The 13,654-nt window shown below is 39.0% G+C and overlaps 1 protein-coding gene across 2 annotated transcripts in view; it reads left to right on the top strand.

Moving 5' to 3' along the window:
* Positions 1-13,654, top strand: part of LOC137179531 (endonuclease V-like) — an 81,693-nt gene that overhangs the window by 56,871 nt on the left and 11,168 nt on the right. The window contains exon 9 of one of the 2 annotated variants that reach the window (XM_067584276.1): positions 9,668-10,002. The exons of the other annotated variant lie outside the window; for it this stretch is intronic. The gene's annotated coding sequence lies outside the window, so the exon portion shown is untranslated. Of the gene's footprint in view, positions 1-9,667; positions 10,003-13,654 lie in introns of those variants that run through there. 2 annotated transcript variants of the gene reach the window in all.

Consider the following 13,654-nt stretch of genomic DNA (forward strand, 5'->3'; position numbering starts at 1 on the left):
ACAAATACCTCATACAGCACTGAAATTGTACTTAAGAATACACTTTAAGTCAATGCACTTAGAGCTGTTACTACTAGATCTACTATTACTGCCGTTACAGTCTGTCATAAATATTTGGCTGAAGTGTCAACTCTTGTAAAATACACTGTCGGTGTCATTTTGAATCATGAAGGCTCAGGTTCTTAAAAACTCACACTCTGATGTTGACTTGCAGCCTGTCACCACCCTGCAGATGTCACCCATAAATTTTAGTGCTTCTATCTTTTCTCCTGAAGTCGGTCAGCAGTTTGTGTAGGTGGTGAGCATCTCCCAGGGGCTGGCTTGGTGGCAAGTGTCTCTGTCACTCTGCCATGTCCTCATCAGTCAGGTCACTGCTAACGTCATACTGTGTCGGTCTGAGACCTGATACTGCATCATCTGACATACTCATGAATTCTACTTTATCATGTTCAACATCCCAGTGGTCCCCTCCCTTTAATCTGCATCAACAGTTATTTCAAAGATTAAGTTGTTCTTACTCTTCCTCCTTATACATTCAAACCAACAATATTATGTTTAATGTAGTCACAGGGGAAAGTAAGACTATTATGATAATGTAGTTACAAAAATGGTGAAAAAAAATGATGAAAAGGTGTGAGAATGAGACGAAACCAGCCATCTGCATTTTCATGAGGTTCTGTTTCATCAGACTTCTTTCAGATGAAGCCATGAAAGAATACTGAACACAGAAGGAACTCAATATGAGTAAAGTTAGCCCCAACTCATTCGGTTAGTTAAAAGGTTGAATAAAACTTTAATAAAGTTGGACAGGTTCTGAAATGAAAATAACTTGGGGCCAGATCTTGTGTTAAAAGGTTTATTTGAATTAACCAATTCAGACACGCAAATACACGGATGTATCTATACACACACGCACACACACACACACACACACCAAGTCCTCAAAATTAAATGACAAAATCCAGTGTTGGTCCCTGCACTGCAGAACAGCACTTACAAGCGTTTTTGATCTGACACCCTAATCAGCAGTAATCAGCAGGACATAATTTTTCTGCGCCTTCCAAAACCATTACAAATCACTGTTGAGAAGTAATTATGTTTTGTGGTTATGGTCTGGTTACGTTGAGGCACAAAAATTACTTGGTTAGGTTTAGGGAAAGATCATAAGTTCTTTGTTAAGAGTAGGAGATCTTTGTCATCAGGGTTAAAATATTAACCACATGGTTAATGTTAAGGGACGATCAAGGTCTTGGTTTAAAAAAAATAGTGCTGACTTGCAGATGGAAATGGGAGACGAACAGCAATCTCCTGAGTCAAAGTGTGATGTTTTGTTGACCCCTCTATCCACTCCGACCTGCGTGAGGAGACTCTCACTGCTACAGCAGTCATGTGACTGACAGAGACAGCCAAAGGAGTCAGTGGGCTAGTTATTGGTAGCCTAGCTAGCTTGTCTAGTTGTAGCCTACTAATTAGTTTTTTCTGTGTGTAGTTTGGACAAGTTGTGATTGGAAACAACAAAACATCTTTAAATGTAAAGACGTTCACCATGAGAGAAGAAAACTTAAAACTTGTAGCAGCCAACCTCCCTCCAGAATTTGACTTATTCATAGTGAGTTTAGTTTATCAGAATTTGAAAACCACATTTAAGGACCAAATTCTCTAATGTATGTTAGAGAATATCAGATAATGAAGAGGACACAGTTCAATGCCAATGTAGTAAAAACAGAACAATCATTTTCAATAATAAATTGGTCAGTCTCTAGTAAACATGCTAGTGGATTAGCTCGCTAGCAGTAGTGCTAGCTCGGCTACCCCCGTTGGTCACATGATCCTCTCCTTGCAGGTCATAGTCCTCCTACGAGGACTTTGTTGATTATTATTAACATCTGATTTCCTCCTTGCCTCCCATCATAATTACTATGGCTGCTAGAGGGATTCTGTCACTTGAACAGAAATATATGTCTGACCTGATCCTGTCATTTTTCTAGGGAGAACAACTTCACACAAACACATTTAACATTTTATTTAGACCCCGGGGAAAACATGAGCCTGGTACGATGAGTACACTTCATCTTCAGTGTGAATCCAACAGAAATAATCTTTTTAATATTCCAACCAGCAGCACAACCAGTGTTTGGTTTGCACAGTTAATATTATGAATGTCCCATGTAGTTGAAAATAGTCATGCTGTTCATATGAAAGGCAGGAAGGAGAGTAAAAAAGACAGGAATAATAGTATTTATTGATATTGAATATTGAGGAGAACTTTAGAGTTCCAATTTCCAGAAATCCCAATTAATGTTGTTTAATTTCAGTACTTGGAACTCACACACCTATATTTTCAACACCCCTAGCTTTTTAATATTACTTAGTTTTTGAACAACAATTGATTTTAGATTAGATTTTTATTATTATTTAGATTACACACACACACACACACACACACACACAGTACCAGTCAAAGGTTTGGACACACTTTCTCATTCAAGTGAATGGGAAGGTGTAACCCTCCCCCCTCCCCCTCGGGAGTTTGAGGGTTCTGTGCAGTATCTTAGCTGTTCCTAGGGCTGTGCTCTTCTGGACAGAGACCTCAGATGTTGTACCTGGAATCTGCTGGAGCCACTCTCCCAATGTGGGGGTCAAAGCCCCCAGTGCTCTGATTACCACTGGCACCACTGTTGCCTTTACTCCCCACATCTTTTCTAGCTCCTCCCCTTCAGCCCCTTGGTATTTTTCAAGCTTCTCGTGGATATACACACACACATATATATATATATATATATATATATATATATATATATATATATATATATATATATATATATATATATATATATATGACAAATGTGTATACACTTTTGTCATATAACTGCCAACTCCAGATTCTTCAATAGTTTGATGTTTTGGGAAATATGCTTATAAGCGAAAATTTCTTAAAATGTCAAACTGTTCCTTTAAGTAGGTCAAACTACTTTGATTCCCAAGAGATTGTTTGTTTATTATAATAATAATTGTATTGCATATGTTTTCAGAACAGGGAAAGGGAAGGGTATGTGGGTGGCAGAGACCTTGCAATTACATGTAAGAGAAGTATAACGTGTAACAGCCTGAAAAGCATCAGCATATGTTTATGTGATTTCCCTGTACTTCATAAAGCTCTCAGGATCCACGTGACCTTATTTACAGCAGTGGAAACATCTCTGCTCCTCTGCTCTGCTAACAATATCTGAACAAGATCCTTGGCCTCTCTCTGCACCTCTGAATCTACACACACACAAAGGGACACACACAAGGACCATAAAGGCCAGCCTTCCCATGGCACATCAGCGACCCCTTCTCTTTCACACACAGTGACCCCATCCACTGTGATTCATCTCCCTGGCAGTGTGAAGTGTAAGGCAGATTATTACCAGTGAAGGGCTCAGCCCCCCTGAAGATCTACTGCTCTCCCATCTGCCCTGCAGAGGAAATGGGAAAATATTGCTAATGTTTACTGCCCCGTTTGTGTGAGTCTATGTGTGTGTGGTGGTGGTGGTGGTGGTGGGGGGGGGCAGTTCATGTTATGTGCACTAGTAATGCCTGAAGCCTGACCAGCATGGCTAAGCAGTTCACAGGCTTGTTTACCACCTAGAAATGTGCTGACTTCAGGGGGTTTTGTGTGTGAATGTTTCTGTATGCATGCATTTGCAGAGGTACGTGTGTGTCATGTGTAAATATATTTTTGCACATCAATAAATGCAGAAGCCAGCTGTTTTTGAAGCCTGTACAGTATGTTGTACAGTGTATTTCTGAGCTGAGTTTCTACCTTCATTTTTATGTGTTCGTTTGCTGTCACTTCTTACTAGACTTAGGCCATTAGAAATGACCAAACAGACCAAATCATAAAGCTACTCTGGTCAGTAACTGTGCTCAGTGAGAGGGAGGCTGACTAATATTGCTTGTCTAAATGAAAGCCTATTTGCATTAATCATGTAAATTGTAGTGTAGGTCACACTCATTATTTCTTAATGAGCTGTAGGGTCGGGATATCTATATTGAGACTGCACTCAGTTCACCAATCTCCCTAAATTAGCTTCAAAATTTTGCACAAGTACTCAGAGCAGTTGCAGTGATTGCACGGTGTGCATGCAGGTGTTGCAAAGACAGGTGTGCAGCCACCAATTTTTTCTCATTTGTCCTCTTTTTGAGGGTGTTTGTGCCACAACAGAATTCGCATAAATTCTTAAAGATGAAATCTGATGTTGCTAAGGCACCAAAACCTGTGCGCCTGTGTCACCCTCACTGTGAAATGGATGAATATCACATCCCCTCATTTTTAGTGTAGTGACATTTGAAGACTTTCAACACTTTCATCTCTTTCTCTGCTTCCACAAGCCTCCAGAACTGCCTAATGAAAGTTTGGACTAATCCTCCAAGTATAAACTCTTGGATGGGTTTGATGCCACCTGTTATCATGAAATAAATAAACTCAAGTTGAAATTTATTCATAAAGCACCGTTTCATACAAAGGCAGTTCAAAGTGCATCAGAGGGTAATAAAACATTCAAACAAACAAGTAGAAAAGGGAAAATAGAACACAAGCTCCAGAGACAGGACAATCAAATATACAAGAACAATACTTTACAAGAATAAACTGAATAAAAAGGTTGTTTTTCAACTTCAGCATTAGACAAAATAAAATACTGTATACACAAACTCTTTGGTCTTTGATACTCCATAGTCTTTGATAATCTAAATCTCTGTGCAGTGGAAAGAAGTTCAAACTGTTCATACAGAGAATCGAAAAGGATGCTCCAAAATAATTTTAGCTCTCTCAAGGAAAATGTGATCCATTTCAAGTAGTTTCACAGTATTAATTCAAGTTTCAGATCAGCAGGCAGACTACTCCGTGCTTTTATGTGTGAAAGGCTAAATGGTCTCACTAGATTTGGAGAGAGCTCTGGGAAGATGAGGGGCAATGGTGCCTTGAGACCTGCGAGATCTTCTGGGTTTTAAACTGAAGCTATGTCCGATATGGTGTGGAGTCAGGCCATTATTGGCTTTGGACCAAAGGAGGAGGATCTTAAATTGAATGGAATTGAATTCTGAAACTTAACAGGTAGCCAACACAAGTTATTAAGGGCCAGGGTGATGCAGTCTGATCTGTTTGTCCTTATTTAAAGTCTTAATGAGCTACAGTGCATGAGTGGTTTTAGCAGGAAAGCCCATTGAGAGTGAAATGCATTAGAAATCTAACCTATTCACAACAAAGGTCAGACTGGGAAGGAAAGCTTCTGATTTTTGACATATTTCTTAGTAGTGATGCTGCAAATGTGATTATGAAAGTTCAGATGAGCATCCAAAACGTCCCCTTAAATGTTTGTTTTTGCTCTCTTTTAGTCTTTGCAACCACAAACAGAAAAGTATTAGCTGTTGACAAGGAAGTCTGGGATTCTTATCACTATGGGACAGTGAAATTAAAAGTTGGGTGTTGTCAGCTTAAGTATTGTCACTGGTATAGCCAAAGCTAAGAATCTATAAGTTAGTGCTGGAAAGTTTGAGTGTTACATTGCCACAGTATACCCAAGTCTGGACCTCTAGATATATTTATAGATTTTGTGCTTTTTGAGTATATCAAACTGTAGCACCGATTCTCACGGAACTCCAGCCAGTCTTATTATCCACAGGATAACAGGCTAACAAGCATGGAGTCTACTGCCTTACTTGTACATGAAATCTGGCGAGCCCCGAAGCCCCAAAGTCCCAAGCGGTTTCTTTGGTATTCTCCAGCATACGGACAGCAGTTCAACATTTACGAGAAGTGTCTAAGAAGAAGCTGATATCTGTAGCAGTTGAATTGAGTATATGGGTTTGAAATACTGAGAAATCTCAGCAGCAAGCAAGTACAGCTGTAAGTCTCAAGGGGAAAACGTGTCTCAATCAGTCACCACCTGCGCTGCTTGAAGCAAGTTAACTTTGTCACATAGTATTGAGTGAGAATCTCAATAGAAAAGATTTTGTTCAGTTTTTGCCAGCACTAGTATTAGTTAAATAGAAGTGGTCCAAGAATGGATCCCTGTGGGACCCCCATATTTAGTACATCATATTAATCAGAGTGAAAGTCACTAAGTGTGATGATGAGGTTCCTGTCAAGACTCAGCAGTAATGGTCCAGAGTTCCTGGACTGATTCACTTAAATTGCTGTATAAATTTAAAAAAAATAATAAGATATAAATAAAATTAAAAAAAAAAATAATAAAAATATTCCTGTTCAAATTGAAAAGTTAAATTCAGTTCAAGCTTGGCATTTACACTGGTGATTGTGCTTTTTGAAATTTTTGAGACACAGAACATTTTGTAACTTCATGTTGTTGCTCTTATACTTAGCTTTTTTTTGTTGTCCAAATGAATAAACCATAGCAGAGCTGCAGGTTGGAGATGATCAGATTTACAACAATTGTTGCATTAGGGAGAGCTGCAACCAGGACAACGTGGCCTAGCAGCTTAGTGTTTTTATATCAGTTGTTTACTCTGAGTTTTTTATTTTGTTTCAGAGCTTACCTGTAGCTACAACATCAATAATTTACATTAGGACTCAGTAGATGTCCCCTTCCTTCATCCTTTAAAGAACTAGAGGCTTTCCTTTTTGAAGAATGGTACAATATTGCTTGACAATGCAGCTCATGGTGTGTCTCACAGCAGAGCAAGGAGGACTGGAGCCAAAAACGCAAGGCTGCTGACTGAATTTCTATATTTTCTGTTGGCTGCAATTCTTTATTCAGACTAAAAGTTCTGTGTTTGAAAATACTGAATGCTTGAATATATTTCATACTGTATATATTAAAATGTTCCAATTTATAATTAGTGCTGCATCCCTGTAATATCCCCCCATGTATCATCATGTCTTATATCTAATTAGAAAGGATGCATAATAGCCTATTAGAGTAACACTCCTCAACTCTAATTGCCTGAGTCATAAGCCATCAAAGCCCCACTGTACTCTTTAAAGAATGAGTTGGTTCTATAAAAAACAACACTCATCATCTTTTATAGCAATAACCTTTTAATAGCAACACACACAGTGTCAAAATGTGTCACAGAAAGAAGAAGAATGAGGCCACACTCGAAAATGAGGATATTTTTACTGTACTGTGTATTTTAAGAAAGACCAGATGGGAACGGTGGGAAAATAGAGACTGAAATGAGAATGGGTCACTTTCAATTTCTTTTTCACTTTTCAGTGTCAATCTTACATCGGCTATGCTGCACATTTATGAGTGGTGATCTTCACAGGGGGGCATCACATGTTTTGTGGTTAAACACAGAGTGCCTGAGCAACTTCAACATATAACAGTATATCTATTCCAGCATATTGAGTGTAAAACCAAAACAAGAAATGCTGTTCATCTATGACATGTACAGATGTATCAAAAACATATTTTTTTCATTTTTTTTCATTGTCAGCTTTATATTTCATAGAAGAAAAGCAGGAAATGAGGATGCCTTCTCCTTTATTTTCCTCTTTACTCACCCACCTGCCTTTATTCTGTGACAACAGGAAGTGTTCAGGCAAACCACTAATTCACCACAGTTCACCTCATCACTTATTAATCAGCTTTGAGAGAAGTTAAATTTATGTTGAAGCCCCTGAAGACTTTGTTTCAAATCTGCTGTGTTTTTTTTTCTTTTTTTGGATAACCTTAAACAATCATTACTAAAAAATCGAGAAAGTAAAATTATGAAAATTAAAACATCTGTGATTATTAATTATAAGAGGGGACAAATTATACACATTTCCAAGTCTATATTTTAAATTGGCCCCACTGCCGAGGACTTCACACTGTTCTCATTGGCCAGCTCTTGGAAGCTGCCCATCAGCAGACTTCCTCTGTCTCTGGAGGCCGTGTTAACAAACCATGCAACAAACTATAGTAGTAGGATTTCACTACTTTTTCTCATTCTTTACTTGTAGTAATTTCTTTAATACATCCGTACATGTTCGAGCCGAAATCTGATCCGAAATGAGGGTGGACAACGCAACTAACAAAAACCTTAGCAACAACCTCAGCAAACAAGCATATGGAATGAACAGCCATTTATGGTGATGTGTGACAATCCAATGTCAGCTCGTCAGCAAGGTAGAAAAATGCAAACAAAGCGTTCAGAGTAGGGTGAAGCCCTGGCCTTTGACTTGTAGGGTACATTTCTACATATGTTAACCTCAAGTTTTGGAACTTTGACCATGTTTAGCATAGATATCTGACATCATAGCAGTATATACATAACAGAAAACTAGAAAAAGCATAATATGACCCTTTAAGTGATCTATGTAATCTGCATCATCAGGACTGTGTGAATAAGGTTTCATCACATTTGCTGCATATCTGTCATCAAATTTTGATTCAGATGTTCCTAATTCTGATTGGTGCACAGAAATATATATCACCTACCTCCAACTCAGACCCACCCACTTCAAACCAGAAAAAAAGTTGTTGTTTTTTTCTTCTAAATCAGACCCTGAGAAATCAAAAGTATTCTAATTACTCGTTTTCCTCTCAAACATGTGTAGCCACAGTGTCCTGCTTTCACAGTGTTGGCCATCATTTCCAAAGTAATGGCGGAGATCTGGGTACTCACTTTATTTGGAGGAAAATTGAAAATGAGGGCAGACATTTAACTTGGTCAGTAAAATGTTATTACTGATAGAAACGATGGCTAAAAAGCTACAATGAGTACCAAACTACTATGATCTACCTACTGAGCTCCATGGTATTATAATAACAACTCAACCCAGTGCTAATTATAATAACATACTTCTCTCTGCAAAGCTGCTAACTGGAACAAAACTTCAGCTTCAAACAAAAGAGAGACAGGCCTTCCTACTTTTTTTTTGCTCCTCCAGGACAGACTCGGGGGTGTTGTGTGTTTTTTGATTATGCACCTGCAAAGATGATTGTGCAGAAAAAAATATGACTACTTCAGTCATTAAACACACATGCACACACTCACATGCACATAAAATCCCACCAACAGAACTAATAATACCTCCCCATTTCGAATTCTATTTCCTCTTTGCTGCTCTGTCACTCAGTGTTGCTCTCCTCCAGTTTACTTGCTGATGCTGATAGCCTCTGTAAAGCACTGAAAATGTCCTGGGTGGCCATTCAGAGTAAATAGCTTTGCGTTGTGTTGTTGTGGGGCCCAAACTAACTGGACTTGGGAGTCAGGCCGAGGCCTCCCCCACAGTGTAGGGGAATAATAATGACCGAGGCTGCTAATGGACCTCGCTGTTAGGCTCCAGTTTTTGCTGTTACAGCACTGCAGTAGCTGTGGCATGATAGTATAATATGTTCAGCACTGTCTGATGAGGCCCCTCAGTGTAAACTCACCTCTTAAGTTAAAACACTTCTTCTGTACCATCGAATCTGTATGCTTTCCCAGTAACAGATCAGACTGGAGTTTGTGTGTCCCTGGTGTTTTTAGCAATTTGAGCTAAGCTGAGAGCAACTGCTGAATGCTAAATGGCTGCCATTTACAGGTGACCAGCAATTACTATGACTCAAAACTGTTAAAACTTTGTCTTTGAACACTGTTGACGCTGTAAAATAGCTTTTGCTTTTATAATTGCATTGAAAGGCTTGTTCTTTGTCACAGCTAATCTCTCCCTTTCCTCCCCCTCTTGTTTCAGGAAATAGTGCAGCAAAGGATCTCAGGAACTTTGAAGACCAACAACAAAAGATTCCTAAAACTCTTCCTCTGTGTGGGTGTGTAAGAGAGAGAATGTTTTCTGATTCGAGAGAAAGTGCTGTAGCTTTCTTGTGCTTTTAAAAGTGCAGGTGTTTTAGTCTGGGTGAAGAAGACACCATCACATCAACTATTTTTTTGTGCACTCAGCCCATATTTAAACTGGATATGGGTCAGACTGGATCTTTTTATATACTGTCCTTATTACATTTTTGGGTCACTCAGCTTTTTACACTGGGAGCCTTTTAAATAAATAATAAATGTTCCTGATGTGCTTCAGAGTTCTGGTCATCTGTTAGTATCTGTTGGGGGAGAATTGTGCTTTACGTTGAGTTATACAGTAAAGCTGTTCGCATATTGCTGCGTGTGAGAACAGGAAACACTGTAACACACAAACTGTCACAGGCCATACTGGGTATTGTGTCGTCACAGAGTGTCTCTCTTTAAATGAGTCAGACTTGGCAGCGGGCAGCGCTGTGCCAGGCCGGTCCCAGCGAGGTGAGCGGAAAAGAAGGGCAGGGGGGAAGGGAGCTGACTCTGCAGGGATGGTGGCCAGGAATAGAAGTGGTCAGATGGGGCAGTATTGATCAGCAGGAGGGGTTAGGGGATCAGCTGGTGGAGACCGCAGACTGGTCCCACGTCAGACGGACTTATACAGCTAAGGACACTGGCAAATATACAGTATGGACAGATTGTGGTGGATTGCAGATTCCAGTGGATTGTTGTGGAAACCGTAAGGTATATATACGTATATATAGTATATATATACACAGTATATATATGTAAACAGTGGTTTAAGAAGCCCTATATTCTGAATTATGACTAGTCGAGAAACACACAAACCAAAGATAGGTTTTCTAACTCAAACTCTTCCATTATTCATTAAAATTTGCTAAATTTTGATTAAATCAGAGATAAACTGTATGAATCTGACAACACATTTGATGCTAACTTTTGTTACTTGAACATTTTCAACAAATGCTACATACACAAAAACTTCCAAAACCTGAAGTTTGATAGTCAGCCCTAGTGATCATACAATGAGTATGCAGTGTGGAAAAAGTGACATTTCAACCAGCAAAGTCTTCATAAGGCCCATGTCCCATGGCACCAGATCAGTGTAAGACTGGGGGTTCGATTGCATTGTTAATAAAAGAACAATGGTTTGTGTTGAGATTTCTTGCCCATTCTTGCTGTTTTGGATGATATTTTTAGATGCTCGGTGATGGTGGACGATCCATCAGCATCACTATCAAAAGATACTTTATGTAGGTTTCAGCATTATTCAGAAGTTATAAAATAAGGGATGACGGTAATGCTACAGGATTTTACATGATATATTACCTCTCCGGCAGAAACTGCTCGTATTATTTATTTCACTGGTCTATGAGGAACTGATGGTCAGAGTTGCTGAGAGAAAATCTGACAGCTTCTTCCTCTTCTGCCGTTCTTTGCTCCACGGTTTTCCCGTCTTCGTCTCTCCCTCTTCATCTCCACCTCCCCTCTCACACTCTGAGTTTCATAGGCCCAGAGCAGTTGAAACTTGAGTCTTGCTTTTTCGTTATTTAGAGCCTGAAGACTCTGACAGAGGGCAGTGATCCTGTTGTCCTCGTCTGACAGCTCTGCCACTGTTCTCTCGGCAGCCTTTCTGTCTCCTCCACGCTCTCCGTCGTTCTTTTTGAAGAAAAGCTGGCTTGTTTTGACTCACCATCAACTATGACCTCCTTTTATCTTCTTGCTCACATTTTTAAAGATGTTTCTCAGTTTTATAATTGTCTTCTCTTTTGAGAGAAGTGTTCTTTTCTGACTTCAGTGTTTTACAAAGCTGTGGCCCTGAACTCTAACTTGCTGTGAAATGGATTGAGAGTCATGCAATAAGACTCCAATCACTGTTTTAGTTGAGTTGAAACCAAAAGTGATTTTTAAAATATTTATGAATTTAGAAACGGTGATGTTATAATACATTTTCAGTAAACAGAACATTTAAATTACAGCTACATCAACATGTGTTCTCAACACAATGTTACATGTTAGATATAAGACACAATAAAGCAAAGAAAGAGAAGCAAAGAAAAGCTCGAGAAAGCAATCTGTCAAACTCTTGAAGATGTGACCAGGACAAATGAAACGGTGCCCAAAAGCGTGTCTGCCCTTGAGACGTTTTTCTCAACATAACTGCAGCAAAGCCATACAAAGGATAGTGTGCAAGACAGAAGTGAGGGCCATGTAGTCTGTAAAGAGAAGAAAAAAGTGTTCATTTCTCTTTTGATTGCATTGGACGAGCTCCAGAGAGCAATGGCAAGAATTTACAGAGGCGTCTGCCGCATGCTAAGGAACTTTTTCAACTCTTTGAAGAGAAACAATAATGTAGAGAAGCAGATCAGAGCTTAAAGGAAAAATTCTTCACAAGGGTGAATTACAGAAGGTATTTTGTAATCAGTGTTGCAATTTACTTTCTTTATGCATTAACCTGTCTCATCTATTTCTGCATCAGTGAGTCAGTTCTTAAATTTCCTGGAATAACCATCTGTAGAAAACAGGCAAAAACTCATTCAAATAGTCAACAGAGCTTAGTTAGCTCATGAACATATTGCTTTGTCTTTGATCACAGCTGCACAACACCAACATAACAGACATATCCGTCCAATGTAATGTGCAATATGTGAAGTATTTTAGAGTGGATACTGCCTGCAATTATTGAGCCAAATGGATGTTTTCATTGTCAAAGCAGATGTCTTGCTTTGCTATAATTTACCTCCACTGGCTTTCTAGCATTTCAAAGCTTTTTTCTCTTGGTTGATAGTGGCCTTTGTTTACTCCAGAACTATCAGAAACATTGAAACTTGACTTTTGTTTCTGCCTTAAGGTTTCTCTATTTGGTTCATCACACATTCCTGAGCTTATTTGTTCCATTTATTTGCATACAGAGTGAGATAAGAGTGTTTATAAAGATGCTAAGCCTTCATAAAAATGTATCAGGATGGATTAGCATGATTTAGCACCGAAAGTTTTTAAGTTTTAAGTTTCTTGGGGCAAGTCCAAGTCAATTCTCAAATCGGTCGAAATAAGTTCAAGTCATGTCTCATGTCATTTAAGACAAATCTTTAAGTTACCTCTTAAGTCATTCAAAACAAGTCCAACTCAAGTCACAACACAACACAAGCTCAAGTTAATACTGACATAGACGAGACAAGTCCAAGTCAAGTCTCAAGTCAGTCAACACCGCTTCAAGTCAAGTTTCAAGTAATTTGACATAAGTTCAAGTCAAGTAGACAGTAGGTTCAACTGAGACAAGTTTAAGTCAAGTCTCAAGTCTGCCTGAGTAACTCTCAAAACAAATCTTTATAAGCAAATTCCAAGTGATGCAAGTTTTTCAGATCTCTGAATGGTGAATGGTGTGGCATTTGAACATTTTCCTTTCAAAGTTGTGTTAATGGTGCTTTTTACATGGCTGAGACCAAGTCCTTTTAGTACATTCATTTTTTATTCAAGCTATTCAAGCTTTTATTCAAGCTGTGTGGCTACACAGGTCAGGCTGGCCTTGTTCCAGGATTTTGCCAGAACAAAACAGGAGACTTCATGTTTTTGCTGTCAGGTAAAGTCACAGAGAGTGAAGGATAGATTAGGCCAAGTCCCAATCAAGTCTCAAACCCACATTTTTGTGACAGAAATCTGATTCAAGTTTGAGTCTCAAGTGTCAATCTCTGTTAAGTACAATGTTAAACATTCAGACCTTTTATGCTGTGCAGCAGGTGGAATCCTGTTGGTTGGTTGAAGAAGTTTTATACAAGACACAAACAAACAGGGCATCCTTGATTTGTTGGTGAGTGTATGAGCAGACATGCTGTCACAGATGCATGGCTGCACAGAATCACAGGGACTGGAAGCAGATTTAAACTTTCCTTTTTCTGTGGTCCAAAACGATCTCCAA

The sequence above is a fragment of the Thunnus thynnus genome, chromosome 3 (genome assembly GCF_963924715.1).
Source record: "Thunnus thynnus chromosome 3, fThuThy2.1, whole genome shotgun sequence".
Classification (NCBI taxonomy): Eukaryota; Metazoa; Chordata; class Actinopteri; order Scombriformes; family Scombridae; genus Thunnus; species Thunnus thynnus.